The sequence below is a fragment of the Carlito syrichta genome, unplaced genomic scaffold (genome assembly GCF_000164805.1).
Source record: "Carlito syrichta isolate Samal-C Ts95f unplaced genomic scaffold, Tarsius_syrichta-2.0.1 Scaffold302967, whole genome shotgun sequence".
Classification (NCBI taxonomy): domain Eukaryota; kingdom Metazoa; phylum Chordata; class Mammalia; order Primates; family Tarsiidae; genus Carlito; species Carlito syrichta.
Genome location: NW_007247063.1, coordinates 88,153 through 94,838, shown reverse-complemented (window position 1 = coordinate 94,838; position 6,686 = coordinate 88,153). Strand labels below are relative to the sequence as shown.

At 40.3% G+C, this 6,686-nt stretch overlaps 1 pseudogene; it reads left to right on the top strand.

Annotated features, from left to right (window-relative positions):
- LOC103259709 overlaps positions 1–4,850 on the top strand; it is an 8,991-nt pseudogene extending 4,141 nt beyond the window's left edge.
- Positions 4,851–6,686: the final 1,836 nt, after the last annotated feature.

The following is a 6,686-nucleotide window of genomic DNA, read 5'->3' as shown; positions in this document are numbered from 1 at the left end:
GGGGAGGGAGGGAGGGAGGGAGGAAGGAAGGAAGGAAGGAAGGAAGGAAGAATATTTCAGCTATTTCCTCCATATCTCAGAGCCCAATACCCACATAATAACTTAGTCAAGGATGTGTTCATTTTTGTTTAAGCCAAACTCAGAAAGAGAAAGACTCTAGAAGAGCACATCCTTGACTAAGTTGTTATGTGGGTATTGGGCTCTGAGATATGGAGGAAATACTGAGGAGAGTATCTCATGGGCAATTTTCATTTTTCTATAAGGGCCTCAGACTTCACTTTAAGTTTTCTGAAGTTAAAAATGCACAACCACGTATGTAAGGTTTTTAGTGAACAAAAAAGTTAAATACAAACTTTCATATGCAAAATAGATTATTGTATAACCAGCAGTCTCAGAGTCAAGCACTAAATTTTTTTCCACACATTTCAGTGGAGGACGGAGTGAGGGGTTTTAATTTTAATGAGTACAAAACCTAATTTAGGCTTAATATATAGAAAAAATTTTGAGGAAAAATATCTTTAAATAGAATAGCATCTTTTGAAATAAACAGCCCAAGCCAGCTCTTATAATTCTCAGGTTTATACTCAACCAGATCTGGGACGAAAATGAAGATTTAGCATTTACAGTAACTTTGAATCCATGAATCCAGTGTAAGCCAAGTCACTTGATTTCCAGAAAGGGAAGTCTCTTTAAGATGACTGTGTCATTTTCCTTCCTTCCTTCCTTCCTCCCTCCCTCCCTTCCTTCTTTCTGTTGGAATCTCACTCTGTTGCCAGGCTGGAGTGCAGTGGCACACTCATGGCCTATAACAAACCCATAGTTCCTTGCCCCACACTGACTACCGTCTTGGTAACCACAGGTCTCAAAGGTACTTTCTGTTGCCTGGCATAGTTTTCTCCCTTGTAGGTGGCTCTGAGGTTAGTGATCTGAGCTCAGAAAGACTCACATCTGAGCTTGGTACAGCCTGAAGGTCTGACCCAGCACTCTTTTAATTTAATTTAGCTATTAAAAATAATAATCAAAGGACTGACTATTTCGCTGTTTTCTCATTAGTTCGCATTTCCTTATGCATACAGTGAACCAACTTCCCAGGAGTTAGATCCATCTCTAAATTCCACTGATAGTTACTGAGCACAGCATAGCTGCAGCTTCATACCACAGGTGACCACGTGGCAACCAGGAATCAGAGGTTCCTCATCCCTCACCCTTTTATCTTTTCTTTTCCCAAACCATATATTTCCTCAAGTCTGGAAAGGTCCAGCAAGTTCCACTTCACTGGCACCAACTGCTTTAGGAAACTCCCAAGCAGCGTTTTCCCTCTACTCTCACACCACACAACAATCATCAACACAGAAGACTTCTGTGACCAAAGGTATGGAGGGATTTTCCCACACACCAAGCAGTGGACACCAACTAGGTATACAGTATCAGATCCCACAGGGTGAGGGCTCAGTCCTCAAGACTGCCCACCTTGCCACCACATCAGTCACAAGTCTAGGCCCCCTGAACTTCTGACAAACCAATTTCCAGATGAGGTTCTCACAATCCCTTCTTTAGGTTTGACTAATTTGCTGAAGCAGCTCACAGAACTCAGGGAAATACATTTGTTGGTTTATTATAAAGGATATTGCAAAGAATACAGAAGAAGAGATGCATAAGGCAAGGCATGGAGAAAGGTACAGGGAGCCTCCTAGCATGGTGGGGCATGGGGGTCATGTCATTTTTGGTAAACAAAACAAAACTGCTGAACACTCAGCACTGTGTGGGCAGATCATTTGTAAATCACCCAGTGTGAAATGGGCAAACACGTTGAAAGAAACTCCACAAAATAAAAAATTCACTGAAGCTGAACACACCTCTCACAACAATGCTAGCTGGCATACTACGCCAGTGGGTTCCTAGAACATTTACCTAGGGAAGCCTGTACTACAAGGGGCCTACCCTCCAAAAAATAATTCCGGGTTTTTTTGGGGTACTTCCTCGTACACACCAGGTTACCAGGGTAATAAAACAGAGATATTTCCTGACACTGAGAGATTCATCCTGCTGAAACACCCATAAGTCATAAGATAACCCCATTCCTGAAGGAAGCTTTCCCTTCAATCACCCAAGCACGTTTTTCTCTGTAGAACTCAGACTTGCATGACTAAAGACCCATGATAAATTATGAGAAAAGGAAAGTGATGACTGAGGTAAGTGCAATAACTTCAGTAAGCTTCACTCATGACCCTAGAGTAGGCAGGACAAAGGGACTAGAATCTGACTCAAATAGAAATAAGCTGGAGCTGGTGTTGCCTCAACCAAAAGATACAATGAGAGACTGACTTAAAAGCAACCTGCAGTTTCATCCTTCTGCTGAAAAAAGATTTGTGTACTCTATACTAGTATGGTAGGCTTTTACTTCACCCTCATGAGGGAAGGATAACATATGACAAACTCAGAAGGTTTGTCATATGACCCATGGAGATTTTGCAACAGATAGTTTAGTGTCTGACATATACAAGTGAAGTCAAGAAACCCAGGCTGGAACAACCTCTGCCAAAAGGAATGATAGAAGGGCAGCTTGCGAATGAAATGCACTTCCACCAGTAAAAGAGAAGTGACTGTATTTTCCAGTGTCCACATGTAGATACAATGAATGTAGGTGGCAAAAGATTATATTCAAAGGAAAGTACCAGGAAGAGTTCCTGAAAGGAACACAGGCCACCCAAGAGAAGAATAGCTCACAAAAGGCCTAGGAGCTAAGGTTGAGTCAGGCAACCAATCAAGGAAGGTACATGTTGAACTCACACCCTCTCAGGTGAATATTTTGAAGATATTTATCAGTGTGATGGGCATTTTCTCCACACTTATGAGGGATGTACAGAAATTGTTTCAAAAATTGGTTTCTCCATGCCACAAACCATTGGCAAAGAGCTTCAGAAAGGTTGACTGATGCCCAGGGGAGTTGGGACACACTACCAGCTGGTAGAACCAAAAGATCTGGACCCAAAAGACCCATATTTGGAGGCTGGCTCTGATACTTTCTTGTTCCATGTCCTTTCCTAAGGTGAATTTCTTCATCTCTAAATTAAGGTCGAAAAGTCATATTATATACTTTGTGGATATCTCCTATATCCAAAGGTTCACATTAGCCCTTGAGTTTCAAGAACTTCCACATTGTTGTTTTCTGGGCCCCTGGGACACTCGTTCCTAATCTGTAACTGTGCCCCTTTACCCAGGCAATTTCTCCATCTAGTAATAACTACCTTGTCATCAGTACCTCCAAATTAACATTCTTAGGAAAGTGTTCTTTAGCCACTCAACTATTCCACAGCACTCTAAATGAAATCCTGTGCTTTATACTATGGAAAATCTGTATTTCTCTTCATAATAAATGCTTTACAATGTTGTCATTATACTATCATCCTCTAAATTACTGATGCTGCCCATAAAATTTGTGCTTTAAAGGCAAAAGGTATCCCTGTGGTTAGTGCTGCCTCTCAAATAAAGCATATGGTACATAATAGGTACTCAAAAGTAATCCAGAAATTACATAGCTCATAAAAGATCCAGTTTTGGTCAATTAATTTGCATAAGTATGACCAGAACGTAGCATTGAAAAGAGTATGACCAGGACTCAACACAAAGAACAAATGAGTCAGTGACAGAATTGCCCACAATGGAACAGGTAAAGGAAGAAGACATATGGCAATGGATGAACTTCTAGGACCTCAAGATATGAATAATGTGTCAATAACTTTCATACTTTAAAAACACATGTGCCTAGGCAGTGAGTAACACTCAGGAGAAGATTTGCACAAATGGAAGCTCTTTCTCTTAAACTTTTTTCTAATATAAATGAAAATCATGTTTTAAAATTGCCTTCTCCCCATTCTTCCATCTTAAACAACCTTAACCATATGTATAAATGATGGACCATCAAAATTAGTCAATACATATTCAATATATATTGAAGTCTATTTTCAAATTTCAAGTGTCCTAGCACCCAGAACTAGGACAATCATCTGTGATTCCCACCTTGAACAGCAGAAACTCATATTCCTTTTTTGACTCTTACATTTTTTTAACCAAGTCTAACATTTAATTTCTATGATAATAAGAAGATCTACAACAGTGACTATCATGTGGTACATTTCATTTTTATATTTATCATCTTATTTCTGCTTAAATATATAGGGAAAACATTAAACTATCTCCCATGTAAAGGTGAAGAAACTGAGGCTCAGAGGGATTAATGCCCCTTTTAAGACCATAAGTCCAATATGTAGCAGAGTTGAGATTTAACCCTCAAAGACCTCATACCAAAGCATATGCTTTTATGTTAAAAAGAGAGAGAGAGAGAGAGATTTCACATCAGATGAAGGCACCACGGTAGGCTCTTCTGGGATGGTCAACATCCTTTTTCATGGTTTTTCTCAGGACACAGTGGTACACAGGCACTACTTCTTGAAGGGATCATCAGGCTGCATCCTAGGACAAAGGAGTATTTGAAATGTATAAATGCATAAGCAAATATACCCACAGCACCCACAGTTAAGGTTGTAGTAAGTGAAGGAGCTTTCTACATACCCTCAAAAATTTGTATTGAACAGGATGTTGAAAGCGCCATGTTCCCTCAAGGGTTTGGGGGTAGGGGGATATTTTTCAGGTCAAGCACCAGAGTCCAGAACAATATTTACTGAGCAGAACTGTCTTTGCATACACAACTTATAAACATTTTAGGGAGAATTACACAGCTGCACTGGCCCACATAATTCATTGGTTTTAACTTAGTTGATAAGTCCTTGAATCAGACCCAGGCATCCACAAAATCCTGGTGTACTGAAGTCACCAAGAAGCCCAAGTAGATGGCCCAATCCCTACTTCTAAGATAGTCATACTGGAGAGAGATTGAACACATTTTCAGTAGCCATGAGACACCATTAACCTCCAGTTTACTTCTTTCCTTGGTATACCAAGACCACTCAAACACAAATGTACACAGGCAATAGCAAGTTTATAAGATTTTCAATTAACCCTTCAATGAAAGGGCTGTTAGAATGTAACAACCCCTACTCTTGCTTTGTTACTTTCTCAATACCCACAAGCACCAGTGACAAGTCAGAAATAGTGTCCCAAATGGAAAATGTAGTGGCACTGTAAGGGAAGTGCCATGAACAAAAACCACAAGTGACATTACCTCTGGATACTCAAAGTGATTGAGCCACCAATATTGAATGTTATATTAATGACTTACTTTCAGGAATACTTTTGAGTGAATCCAGTGGCATTAAGAGACTCTAAGACATTGTTTCATAAATGTCTGAACATGTACTATGAATGGAAAACAAAACTTCAAAGGCATCATTTCTTCATGTATGTGGCTGTTCCTTGATTTTGACAGGATTAATCTTTCCAGAAATTAGATTCTCTCTCTAGAGCAGACAGTATGCTGTGCATGGACCTTCCAATGAGAATAATGTCATCTGTGTAATAGTACAGAACACCTCTGGTGAGGTTTAAGTCTTCTCTAGGTCTCAGACTATACTCTGACAAGAAAATATAGGGCTCATTGCATTATCATATTCACATATAATGTAATCCAACCATTTAAGGCAAATAGACTCTAATCATATGAGTTTAGTGGAATTTGAAGAAAACATTATCATATCCACCACTGCACACAAGGCCCTTCAGTGTACACAATAGGCTCCTGGAAAATCAGAGAAGAAGAAGACTGCTGGCACATGAAGCTAGTTATAATTCACAGTGAGGTGTCAAATACCCTTGACTTTTTTCACTGACTACCTAGGGCTCTTGTAGCATGGTATAGCTTCTTTAAGCACATCTGGCTCCATTAGTTCTCATACTTCTTTACTGAAACTGTAGTGCTGGCCCGGGATAGCCTGGTGTGATACATGTTGTACACTCGTCCTATTAACACTGTTCTAATTATTGCATTTCCCCACTGGAAACATCCTTTACAATTAAGAGAAAAATTACACAAGCTTAACTCTTCCTGTAATACACTCAGCAGTATCAATTACAACCTTATGTGCTGCACTGGTCCTCTGTGTATTGAGGGCTGGCAAGTGAGTGAACTGTACTCCCACCATCCTGCAGAGGTAGATTTTATGTTCTCCATGTGGACACATGGACCCTGAGAAAGGGAATGTGGTATGCATTTTCTTTACCCTAATAATCGATAAACAAAATTTAATTCTACCTTGCTTTAAGCAAATGACAAAGAACTTTAAAAAGCTTATTTTAGGTGTCATGCAGTTTGTGAATATAAGGATTAGTACCTGGTTCACATAATGAACCCTAGGCCTGAAGCTGTCCCCTTTGGAAGATATAATAAAAGAGCTGGCTTTAGAGTGAATTAAACTTCTGCCACATGCAGAAGAAAGGGCACCATATTCCAAAATCAACAAGTGGACACTAACATGCTGAGTGGACTGAGAATATATTTCTTAAAAACTACTCAGGCCGGGCTCGGTGGCTCAGCCTGTAATCCCACACTTTGGGAGGCCAAGGTGAGTGGATTGCCTGAGCCCGTGGGTTTGAGACCCGCCTGGGCAATTTGGCGAGACCTCATCTCTACAGTAAATCAAAAATTAGCTGGGTGTGGTAGCGTGCACCTGTAGTTCCAGCTACTTGGAAGGCTGAGGCAGAAGGATCGCTGGAGCCCAGCAGGTCGAGGC